General features: G+C 42.0%; 1 protein-coding gene across 1 annotated transcript in view; it reads left to right on the top strand.

Moving 5' to 3' along the window:
* MAP7 (microtubule associated protein 7) overlaps nt 1–13266 on the top strand; it is a 190038-nt gene that overhangs the window by 1654 nt on the left and 175118 nt on the right. The gene's annotated exons all lie outside the window — the stretch shown is intronic.

Genomic DNA, 13266 nt, shown 5'->3' with positions numbered 1-13266 from the left:
GGGTGGGAAGCAAATGGAGAGGGCAAATCTAGGGGACAGAGGGGAAACGTTGAGATTTTAGAACTTTTTGTGATAACTTTGCTACTGAACATTTGTATCGCTGTTGAAACGTGCTGGGGACAGGGAAAGGGATGGCTGATCCTTGTGTGTGCTTTCATAGTGATGAACCCTTGCAGCAGCCTGCCAGGCTCCTTGAGTCCCTGTGTACTGCATTGTCTCATAGCTGCCCTCCCAGGGCTGTAATTATCAGGCAGAGACAGCAACATCATGCATTTTTGAAGAAGAGCTTTAAGGCGTGCATTTTAAGTTTTTTTCGGCATCCTAAAGTCTTGCCACCCCCTCCCCCAAAATAAATAAGCTGTTCTTCTCTTGAGCAGATGGGTTATAAATTTTGTTGTTTTTACGTGCTGGTCAAATTTTAGCTTGCATTCAAATTATTCTATCACTGAGATACCACATTTTCCTCCGTAGCATGGCAAAGTTGCCAACAAATATCCAAGTAATAATAGAATGAGTTGTCTAAATAGAATCCAGTGTCTGAGGACTGCTGGTTTTCTTTTTCCTGGTTCTTGAATGAATCTTAGTTTGCTTTTCTTAAATGCAGTTGAAACTATTTACTTTAAGTCCAGAAGTCTATCACCTCATTTTTGTAAGACTGTTTACAGGAAAGTTCTAAGAAGTAGAATCTTATTACTGTAGTTAATTTTTATTTACCATCAGACATATCTTCTGTCTGAGTACCAAATGACCTCAGAAATCTAATGATGCTATCATGGGGAAGTGACTTGTGTGATTTTTTTTATTTGCCTGTCAATCAGTCGAACCAGAGTATGTTGCTCTTGATGAAACTCAATACTTGTTACTAGCAAATCATGTGGCCTCTGGAAAGTTGGTAACCTTTAAAATTAATGTGGATTTGTCAAATTGTTCCCACAATGTATTTTTTAAAACATTCTTTATTTATGGTAATTTCCTTGGCTGTACTGGACCAGTAATTTAGGATAGTAGTCTGTTTTATTCTTAATAATTTTCTTGAATTCCTCTTCCTGCCTCCTACGTTTTTGTTCATTTGTCTTTTAGCATATTTATTTTAAGGAGAGAGAAGGAGAGGAAAGAAGGTGCTTCTAAAAATATATTTGTTTTTGGTAATTTGTGTAGCTTCTTGGCTAAGAGAGACTTAAATCAAGGAGTTTCTGATCCTCTCCCATTTTTCTATCCCTGTCAATACTGAGGGGTAGAAGACTGGGAGAAAAAAATCCCCTGCTAATAAGGATGTCCAGATTTCCTGTATATCTTCAAATGTCTCTAATGTATGCCACAGTCAGTACAATGAGCAGATAAACAACCCTGGATATCTCTAATTATGCTTGGTGAATAAAACTGTTGACTTTGACTCTGAATTTTTCATCAGGTGTATGAGCAATAGGCATGTTCACTTTCTAGTCCAGCTCTGCTCTAGAAAAATAGTGGAAATGTCCTATGTCTGCATTATTCAATATGATAGCCAGTAGTACAGAATACTTGAAATATGGCTAGTACAACTGAGGAGCTGATTTTTTAAATTTCAGTTTAATTTAAATGTAAATAGCCATGTGTGGCTACCTTTTTAGACAAAATAGTTCTAGTCTGTAGAGCTGTGACCTTCTGATTGTGTGTCCTCTCTGTCCATCCTTATTGCTTCCTGGTGTCTGATATGGCAGGGCCTTGAAATGAATGTGGTTATTAAGAAGGGCATGGGGAGGGGAGGCACACCTCATCAACAAGAGTATCTGCATAATGAACATTTGTATTCCTAACCCTGAGTTGTACCCCACATCTTTAAAATAAAGAGAGAGAGAGAGAAAAAAAAAAGAAGGGTATCATGAAGCAAACGGTTACTTCACTGCAAGGGAGCGCAGTAACCTGGAAACGTTTACAGACAATTCATCTTTCCTTTTCCACTTAAATGTTATTGCCCAGTTCTGGCTATTCTTACCAATCACTAGTTGCCTGTACCATCTTTTGCAACTTTTAATGAACTCTTATTTTCTAAATTATTATTTTCAAAGTATCACAGCAAGATGACATATAGGTTATCTCATGTGTGACTATTAAGATAGGCAATCAGAAACTTTGTTTTCTCTTCTACCCACCCCATGGCCTCATTCGCCACCCATATCCAAAGCCTGGTGTCCAAATGTGGTTTTCCTGCTTAGTATCTTTTTTCTAGCAGTAGTGAGGAAGCTTGCTATCTAAATTCAATGAGCTGAGTGTGTCTGTGCAGTATTTCTCCAGGTAAGTGATGACTACCATTTTACCAGGCACTCCTCCTATTGGATAGCCTTGATAATGAACTTAGTAACAATGAACGTGGTGATTACCATCTGGACTCCTAAATGATGGCTTCATAGTTACCTGGTGGGGGTAACAATTGTTTGTTTAGGTAGTAGACCAGATAATTGTTGAGGAAGTGATTACTTTTCCAAGTAATCAGTAGGAATGTAATGTCTTGCATGCCTTCCTATTACTAACATAGTTATTTAAATAGTAGTTGGGAGTGAGCTGGGGTTATGTGGTTGTTCTTACACCTCAGAGCCTCAAGCCTCCTTGTAATGCTGACCTCAGGACTGACTCAGGAGACACTGCTTAGGTGCATCAGTAGCTAAGTGCCCTTGGGTACGTTTCAAGGCAAACCTGCAAGATGGTGAATTTCACTGAGCACAGTGTGATTGTTAAGTAATAAGACATTTTCTCCCGAAACCAACATTTGTTAAATGCTCACTCTGTGGCAGATTACTCTGCTGGGTTACTGTGGAAGTGATGCAAAGATAATTAACACAGTTTCTGCTTTCAGAGAAGTGTTAGCTGTCTTGTGGAGGAAGACAAGTATGTACAAATAATGCAAATGTATAAAATTCAAATCAGGTGAGGGGTGGAGAGAGGATGGGTGTGGCAGAGATGTCAAATATGTGCCGACTCTGAAGCTCTTAGCCTCACGATTTCAATCTGGTTTTTTTGTTTTGTTTTGTTTTGTTTGAGTTGGAGTCTCACTCTGTCGCCCAGACTGGAGTGCAGTGGCCGCTCCCGGCCACGGCAGCCTCGGCCTGCTGGGCTCTGGCGATCCTTCCGCCTCAGCCTTCCAAGTAGCCGGAATTACAGGCATGCGCTACCATGCCCGGCTGATTTTTTTTGATTTATTGTAGAGATGAGGTCTCGCTGCCCAGGCGGGTCTCGAACCCCAGCGGGCTCAGGCAATCCACTCACCTCAGACTCCCAAAGGTGCGGGATTACAGGCTGAGCCACCGCGCCCGGCATGATTTCAATCTGGAACACTGGGTTTAAGGGATGTGGACTTCCATCCTATCCCAATTGTCTGGCTGAGATTGGAGGCTCATGCAGGCCTGAAGGCAGGAGCATAGGATGGTGGGGAGAAACTTCTGGTAAATATAGTTTTGGAACATGATACGCCATACAGTGCTTTCCTACAGATAGCCACTTCTGGAGGGTCCATGTCCATGAGAAAGCATGACTGTTACGCAGTACATTTTATGACATCTCTTTTGTAATGGCCTCCTGACCCATTTTTTTAACTGCCTAAAGCAATCATCTCATTAATTTTATACTCTCCTTTTGTTTTTTATATAAGACCGGATAGATATCCAGCCCCAATATTAAATTTACTCATAAGATTTGACTCTAAATGAGTTTTACTTGATTTTATCGAAATTATCATCACCCTTAAAAGATGAAAGACTCGTCGCTCACTGGATGTTTCCTGGTCTTCCTACTTTAGATCTAGCCTCATTCCAACCCATCCCCCTTAGCCTTCCACCGAAGCATCCTAACAATGGGAAGATCTGCCCTCATCGCTTGCCTTTAAAAACTTCTCAGCGGTGCTGCTTCATTCACCAGGAACGGGGGTCTCAACTGGGAGTCCTTGAACCATATTTAGGGTATGGGTAGGTTTATTTGTCCACTGCAGGTTTTTTGTTTGTTTTATTCGTTAATGGGCTAATACTTAGAAACTGAGAGATTCATAATAATCTAGATGTCAGCTTTCCTTGCAAAATCAGAAGACACAGTCACTCTGGGCCCATGTGTCTTCACACAGCTGGAGTTAAGCAGCTCTGTGGAGCAGCAGCTGCCTGCATAGATGGGTCGTGAGTCCTCCAGGCCCCTCTTTTAGACTATGCATTACCTGGCCTGCCTCAGTGATCTATCTACATTACCGTAGTCATTTGCTTTTGTGACTGTGATGTGAGGAATAAGTCCGAGCCCCTTAGCCCGGCACCTAGACTGCCATCTGGTCCCTTTCTCTCCCTCTACCCTCTTTCCTGCCACTCTTTGAACTTTATTCTCCAGCAGCACCAACATGCTTGCATTTCCATGTTCCATCCTGCTCTTGCATGCCTCTGTGTCCTGTTCATGGTCTTCCATTCACTCTCTCTACCTAACTTAGCCTTACGAATCAGGTGTCATCTTTTCCAGGCTTACCTTGGGAAGCATCTCAAGGGAACCTCCTCTCTCATTCCCAGGTTCCACATTCCTGGCACAGAAAGGCAGCCCCTCACTGTGCTCCTTTAGTAAATTGAGCCCTATACCCACTCAGTCCTGATACTTACCTAAGCGTAATGAAATTATCCACAGATGCATCCATGCCCTTCTCTGGACTGCAAGTTTTTTTAGGACCAGGATTTACTCCTCTTTATACCCTGTAGCTTCAGAGTACATGGAAAGTTATTAAATGAAGAGAAACTTGACATTTAAAAATAACTGTTTTTTAAGACAAGGTCTTGCTCTGTCACTCAAGCTGGGGAGCAGTGGCATGATCATAGCTCACTGTAACTTCAAACTAATTTTTTAATTTTTGGTAGAAGCAGGGTCTCACTATGTTGCCCAGGCTGGTCTCAAACTCCTGGCCTCAAGTGATCCTCCCACCTTAGCCTTCTAAGGTGCTAGAATTATAGGCATGAGCCATGACGCCTGGCCCTAAAAATAACCCACAGGCTCTGAAGGTCTTTCTAACACAGAAATTCTAAGAAATGTTGATAGCATTAGAATTGTCCTCCCAAGGTGCTTTGAAAAGACAGTACTATGTTTTGAGTGTGTCTGATAGATTATATTGCTGTCTACCAAACTGCATTTATCTAATAGTATATCAGGGATTCTCTCTGTTTTGATATGTGTGTGTGTGTGTGTGTGTGTGTGTGTGTGTGTGTGTGAATCATACTGTTCCTCATTTTTCTTTGGTGGAAAAATAAAAGTGTATATTTACAAGGTGATATTAATTGACTGCTTTGTTAATATCACGGTTAATAATAGCCCCTCTTGTTAGATAATCACAGATTAAATTGTAAAGAAATACAATTTTGCCGGGTGTGGTGGCTGATGCCTATAATCCCAGCACTTTGGGAGGTGGAGGCAAGAGGATTGCCTGAGGCTGGGAGTTCAAGACCAGCCTGAGCAACTTGAGGAGACTTTGTCTCAACAGTAAATCATAAAATTACCCAGGCCAAGGTGGCTTGTGCCGTAGTTTCAGCTACTCAGGAGTATGAGGTGTAAGAATCACCTGAGTCCAACAGGTCAAGGTTGTGGTAGCCATGAGTATGGTACTGCACTCCTGACTGGGCAACAGTGTGAGACTCCAACTCAAAAAAAGGGGGAAAAAAAGCCAAACAAAACAAAAACGAATTACAGTTTCTTCTTGAAATCAAGAAACAGTATTCTGAGAAACTGCACTTCCCCCCATTTTGTTAGAATGTGTATTTATGGGGGCTGCAGTGACTTCTTTTGGTTTATTCACTGTAAAGGTAGGATTTCTACCAGTTAAGGTTTCCAAATGAAATATAATCTGGCATTTACCATTTATATCCCTATTGGATAGATGATGATCTAGCAACTGTAGTGTCCTCTTTGTGAGTCATGAGTCTTTTTTTTTTCCAAGAGAAGTCTTATGTCAAGAAATGTGAATGCCGCTGTAGATTTGTTCTCATATATTGCCATGTTTCTTTTCCTCTTTTGTTCTGTAGAACTTGCACTGTTGTTTATTCCCAGTGTCCTAATGTGCCAATTTAGGACTGGGCAAAAGGTTTCAGCAGTAAGATTTAACAGCTAGGGAGGCAAAAGTATATTTTAAAAGAAAAATATCAAAGATCCCTATTGTGAGGAGAAGATATTGAAGTCAGATTGGTGAGCATAACTTTTATTTGCTGAAGAGATCTTAAATGTAGTGTTTCATTCATGATATTTATATAAAGCTAGAAAGAATAGGGGACGTCAGGAACAAGGATCATAACATCTAACATATGACTCGCACGCTTTGGATTCTCTATATATATTTGTTGAGTAAATGAATGCAACTGTCTCCCAGGCATTCTGTATTATTAAGTAGAAATTACCATATGTGTCACTCTATAAAGGGGAACACAACTTAACCTGTACGTAACCGAAGTATTTGTACAATGAGATACCATATAAAATGAATTTGCTTGCTCTGTATGACTAAAAGGCTTAAAAATGAAGGGCCTTTTTCAAGAGCTGTAACTGACAGGACTAAAAAAAGCTGACTGTCTCAATCCTAGGAACCAAACACAATTAAATATTTGCTTAGAATCTCCCAGCTAGCCGGCTCGATGGCTCAGCCTGTAATCCCGCGCCTTTGGGAGGCTGAGGTGAGTGGATTGCCTGAGCCCGCGGGTTCGAGACCCGCCTGGGCAAGCGAGACCTCATCTCTACAAAAAATCAAAAAATTAACTGGGCGTGGTAGCGCGCGCCTGTAGTTCCCGCTACTTGGAAGGCTGAGGCGGAAGGATTGCCGGAGCCCAGCAGGTCGAGGCTGCGGTGGCCGGGAGCGGCCACTGCACTCCAGTCTGGGCGACAGTAAGACTCCAACTCAAAAAAAAGAATCTCCCAGCTGATAACTCTTAGACATTATTTATTAGAAGGTGGTTATGATCTGACTTTGAACTGAGTATCCATTTTCATTAACATCATCCTGTCTCAAGGAACAACTTTCATTTGTTGTTGCAAAAATTTTCCAGGTGGCTGGCAGGTACCTTGACTATGTTTTTCACTTAACAAAAGTTTGACAACAAGGGTGTTTTTATTGAGAGTGTCTTATCTTAATTCTCATATCTTCTAGACATTTAGGAAGAGCATGTTGGTTCCTGTTATATTAAGTTTATGTTCTAGATTTCCCAACTTTAAGAGTTATATCTTATTATACCCCAGACCCAGAGACAGAAGCACTAAGTGTGCACAGATGGACATAGGCATTGTGTTTGAAATAGTCACTAGAGCACCATTCAATACCTATGCTAGCTGTAAAATGAGTCCTGTTTTCAGGCTGTTTACCCAGCGATGGTCTGTTTGTGAGAAAATTCTCATAGTCTGTTCAGATTCCAAAGAATTTACAATCCCAGGTCCAGTGTGGAATGGGAATGAAGTCTAGGAGTATAGACCAAGGAAAATTACTTTCACCATTGAATATGTTTGATTTGGGGGACTAGATTCATCCTAAGTTAAAGATGCAGGCCTATGACAGTGGTATCAAGATAATAAAATATCAGGATTCAATAGAAGATTTCATCCCGAAACTGTTTGGGGGAATAACTGTAGAAGGCTGGTGCCACTTGAGTATTCCTAAGAAGATTACCTTCAAGGTCAAGAATCAAGTGGATTAGCAAGAGGTGGCTTGGAGTGGGGGTTGAGGTTTGGAATCTCGGCCCCTTTTAAAACCTTCCCAAATAATGTAGCTTAAAGTCTAAGTCAAAATGCAACTTTAAAAAGCTTCCCCCTTACAAATTGTTGCCTTGAGTCCTATGTAAAACTATAGAAATTCAGGACCTACTGCTGTCAGAAATATCAGTTTATATGGTGGGAAAACAGAATACTGGGAAAGTTAACCAGGCCCACTAGCAGTGAGTGGCCACAGGTCCAAGTTCGCCACGGTTATTAGAAATCCAGGCTATGGGACCGGGCACAGTGGCTCCCAGCACTTTGGGAGGCCGAGGTGAGAGGATTGCCTGAGCACCCACAGGTTCAAGACCAACCTGGGCAACCTGGCGAGACCTCATCTCTACAATGAATCAAGAAAAATTAGCTGGGCGTGATGGCCCAGACCTGTGGTTCCAGCTACTTGGAAGACTGAGGGGGAAGGATCCCCTGAACCCAGCAGGTTGAGGCACAGTGGCTGTGAGCGTGGCACTGCACTCCAGCCTGGGCTACAGAGTAAGACTCCAACTCAAAAAGAAGAAAAAGAAATTCAGGCTATGTTTGGCATGAGAGACTGTGTGATGTGATAGCAAAAATGCTGCGTGTGGAAATATGCATGATATTGTTTAACCTTTCTAAACCTCAGTTTCTCATCTGTGAAGTATAATGAATAAAATCATGCTCACTGGTGGTGATACGGATTGGCAAGAATGTATGCGCACTTAGCTCTCTCTCTGGAAGAAAATTGGAGCTCATTAAATGACTGACAGTTATAATAGTGGTGATTTGTAACCAAATGTCCCAGATTTCTGGTAACTTCAACTGACATGTTCTGTTGGGGGAGTGGCTTGGGAGAAACACCATTGTGCTTGTTTCAGCACCTTAACCAATCTCTTTATTCTAGAGACATCTTTCCCCTAATCTCATTGCCTTCCATAATTTGCTTGTGAATGAAAATTTCGGAGAAGGCTGCCGCCTTTTTGGGACCTTCTAGTCCCTTCCCCACAACAGACATGTGAATGAATCCTTGTCCTGTGTTTGTTCATATGGATCAAAAGTTTTAGCTGTCAGGTATATTGCTCATGCAATACCCTATAATTTTGTTGTGTTAAATGAAGGAAATAAATTACCATGGTATGAGATCACCTCATTTACTTGTTATTTCAAATATGATTAAGGGAGTGTACCTGTTATTTCTTGGGATTAATGGAAAACTCCAGTCTGCTTTAATCAGGGGACAATAGCCATGATCCTCTGCTATCTTAAAAACCAGTTCTAAGGGTTGGTGTATTCTTAAAATTTGCAGGTTTTTTTTTTCCTTTCTCCTGTGTGTGTGTGTATGAATTGCTTGATGGAAATGTCCTAGGCTAGTGGACAGGTTTCTTTTTTTTATTTTTATTTATTTTCTTTAGAGTTGGAGTCTCACCTGTTGCCCAGGCTGGAGTGTAGTGGCAAGCTCATGGTCACAGCAACCTTGACCAGCTGGACTCAGGCAATCCTTCGGCTTCAGCCTTTCAAGTAGCTGGAACCTCAGGCAAGCGCCACCACGCCCAGCTAATTTTTGTTTTTCTTTTGAGTTGGTGTCTCAGTCTCGCCCAGGCTGGAGTGCTGTGGCACACACATGGCCACCCCAGAGTCACCTGCTGGGCTTCAGCGATCCTTCTGCCTCAGCCCTTCAAGTAGCCAGAACTCCAGGTGTGTGCTGCCACGCCCGGCTAATTTTTTTATTTATTGTAGTGACGAGGTCTCACCAAGTTGCCCAGGCTGGTCTGGAACCCAAAAGCTCAGTCAATCCACTCGCTTCAGCCTCCCAAAGTGCTGGGATTACAGGCTGAGCCACTGAACCCAGACTCATTTTTTTTTTTATTGTTTTATTTATTGTAGAGATGAGGTCTCACCAAGTTGCCCAGGCTGCTTTCAAACCCTTGGGCTCAGACAATCCTCTTGCCTCAGCCTCCCAAAGTGCTGGGATTATAGGCATGAGCCACCTCATCTGGCTAAGTGGGCAAGTTTCTACCGGTGATTTAGATTATTGGAGTTGCCAGCTTTATGCAGGCCATATTTCTTTTCTCCTATACTTATTTTACAGCACCAAGACTTATCTAAGTATGGTTCGCCATCATTTATTTTAATCTTATTTCTCTGTGGCAGTCTTATTTCTTTCACTAATCTGTTATCAATAAGTACTATAGGCACTTATGGTAGAGAAAACAACAAACTAGATACTATTGCTGCAGGTATTAAACGTGTATATGCCAGGGGAGTTTTTTTGTGTCCTTATGCAGTAGGTATTATCTCACACAGAGTTCTTTCCTCCTCCTCCTGGTGCGTACTTCCGTTGCTTTGCCTTTCTCCACTTCACTATACTTGGTCAACTCCTTCTTGTCCTTCATTTTAAATGTCATTTGCTTAAGGAAGTCCCCAGTCAGGCCAGCTCCTAGGCTCCCCTAGGATCCTGTACTTGTCCTTTCTTGTTCCAGGCAAATTGTAGATTGTTTGCATAGTAGTTGTTTAACTGTCTCTTAAACTTGACTGAGCTTATCTGTTAGATCTGTTAGCTTATCTGTTAGATTCACACTGTGACCCCAGAGCCTAATGGATTCTAGTATGGGTACCCTTTGTCTTATTGCACTTAGCAGAAATTGCATTTCTTACAAATTGAAGGTTCCTGGCAACCCTGAATTAAGCAAGTTCACCGACATTTTTCCAACAGCATGTGCTCACTTTATATCTCAGTGTCACATTTTGATAAGTCTCACAGTATTTCAAACTTTTTCGATATTGGTATAACCGTTATCTGTGGTCTTTGATGTTACTATCATAATTGTTTTGGGGAGCCTCAAACTACGATCCCATAAGATGGCAAGCTTAGTCATGTGTGTGTACTGACTGCTGTACTGACCCAGCCATTCCCCTGTTTTTCTCTCTCTCTCTCCACCCTCCCTATTCCCTGAGATACAACAATATTAAAATAAGGTCAATTAATAACCCTACATTGGCCTCTAAGAGTTTAAGTGAAAGGAAAGGTCGCATGTCTCTCTAAATCAAAAGCCAGAAATGATTAAGCTTAGTGAGGAAGCTGTAGGCTGAAAGCCAGACCTCTTGTGCCAAATAGTTATTCAAGAAGTGAATGCAAAGGAAAAGTTATTAAAGAACATTAAAAGTACTACTCCAGTAAATGCAAGAATGATAAGAAAGTGAAGGCCAGGAGCAGTGGCTCAAGCCTGTAATCCCAGCACTTTGGGAGGCCGAGGTGAGAGGATTGCCTGAGCCCGTGGGTTCAAGACTATCCTGGGCAACATGGTAAGACCTCATCTCTACAATAAATTAAAAATTAGCCAGGCATGGTAGCATGTGCCTGTAGTTCTGGCTACTTGGAAAGCTGAGGCAGAAGGATCGCCGGAGCATGCCACTGTACTCCAGCCTGGGAGACGGAGTGAGACTCCAACTCAAAAAAAAAAAAGCAGCCTTATTGCTGATAAGTAGAAAGTTTTAGTGGTCTGGATAGATTACACCAGCCACAACATTACTGGAAAGCCTAATCCAGAGGAAGACCCTAATCTTCTTCAATTCTTTGAAGGCTGAGAGAGGTGAGGAAGCTGCACAAGAAAAGTTGGAAACTAGCAGAAGCTGGTTCATGAGATTCCAGGAAAGAAGCTATCTCCATAACAGAAAAGTGGAAGGTGAAGAAGCAAATGCTGAGGTAGAAGCTGCAGCAATTTATCCAAAATGATGAGCTAAAATAATGACAACATGAAACCATAAACTGTCAATGTAGATGAAACAGCCTTCTATTGTAAGAAGATGTCATTTAGGATTGTCATAACTGGAGAGAAGTCAATGCCTGGCTTCAAAGGACAGGCTGACTCTTGTTTTTTATTTTTATTTTTATTTTTTTGAGTCAGAGTCTCACTCCATTGCCCAGGCTGGAGTGCAGTGGCACACTTACGACCACCCCAGCGTCGACCTGCTGGGCTCCGGCGATCCTTCTGCCTCAGCCTTCCAAGTAGCTGGAACTACAGGCATGCACTACCACACCTGGCTACTTTTCTATTTTATTGTAGAGACAAGGCTTGTCGAGTTGCCTGGGCTGGTCGTGAACCCACAGGCTCAGGCAATCTGCTCACCTTGGCCTCCCAGAGTGCTGGGATGACAAACTGAGCCACCGAGCCTGGCCAGCTGACTCTCTTGATTGAAATCAGTGCAGCTGGTGACATTAAACTGAAGCCAGTGCTCCTTTACCATTCAGAAAATCCTAAGGCCCTCAAGAATGATACATAATCTACTCTGCCTGTACTGTACCAGTGGAACAATAAAGCCTGGATGACAGCATATCTGTTTGCAGCATGGTTTACCAAATATTTTAAGCCCACTGTGGAGAACTGCTTCTTAGAATAAAAGATTCCTTTCAAAATGTTACTTCTGATTAGCAATGCACCTAGTTACCCAAGAGCGCTGACGAAGGTATACAAGAAGGTGGATGTTGCTTTCATGCCTGCTAACACAACATCCATCCTGCAACCCATGAATCAAAGAGTCATTTTGACTTTCAAGAGTTGTTATTGAGGAGATACATTTTGCACAGCTGTAAAATGAATCAAAGAGTCATTTTGACTTTCAAGAGTTGTTATTGAGGAGATACATTTTGCACAGCTGTAAAATGAATCAAAGAGTCATTTTGACTTTCAAGAGTTGTTATTGAGGAGATATATTTTGCACAACTGTAGTTGCCATAGATAGTGATTTCTCTGATGGATCTGGATAAACTGAAGACCTGGAAAGGATTTACCATCCTAGGTATCATGAGAACATTTGTGATACTTGCAAGGAGGCCAAAGTTTCCACGTTAATAGGAGTTTGGAAGAAGTTGACTCGAGCCCTCATGGATGACTTTAAGCGATTTAAGACTTCAGTGAAGAAAACGACTGCAGATATGGTGGAAATAGCAAGAAAAGTAAAATTAGAAGTGGAGTTTGGGGTGGACATGATGGTTCACACCTGTAATCCTAGTGCTTTGGAAGGCCAAGGCAGGAGAATCACTTAAGGCCAACAGTTAGGATTGCTTAGGGCCAGCCTGGGTAGCATAGCAAGACCCCCATCTCTACAAAAAACAAAATGTTAGCTGAATGTGGTAGCACATGGTTGTAATGCTAGCTACTTGGGAGACTGAGGATCTCTTGAACCCAGGGATTCAAGGTTACAATGAGCTCTGATCACACCACTGCATTCCAGCCTGGGTGAGAGTGAGACCCTGTCTCTAAAAAACAAAAGGGGAGTCTCAAGATGTGACTGAATTGCTACAGTCTCATGATAAATCGTGAACAGATGAGGAGTTGCTACTTATGGATAAACAAAGAAAAGGGTTTCCTGAGATGGAATCTGTTCCTGATGAAGATGCCGTGAACATTGTTGAAACAACAACAAAGGATTTAGACAATCCTATAAACTTAGTTGACAAAACAGTGGCAAGATTTAAGAGGTTTGACTCCAGTTTTTTGTTTTGTTTTGAGTTGGAGTCTCACTCTGTCGCACAGACTGGAGTGCAGTGGCCGCTCCCGGCCACCGCAACCTCAA

Source organism: Carlito syrichta, unplaced genomic scaffold (assembly GCF_000164805.1).
Source record: "Carlito syrichta isolate Samal-C Ts95f unplaced genomic scaffold, Tarsius_syrichta-2.0.1 Scaffold289251, whole genome shotgun sequence".
Lineage (NCBI taxonomy): Eukaryota > Metazoa > Chordata > Mammalia > Primates > Tarsiidae > Carlito > Carlito syrichta.
Note: the sequence above shows the minus strand (reverse complement) of the source record. Positions and strands in the feature narration are given on the sequence as shown.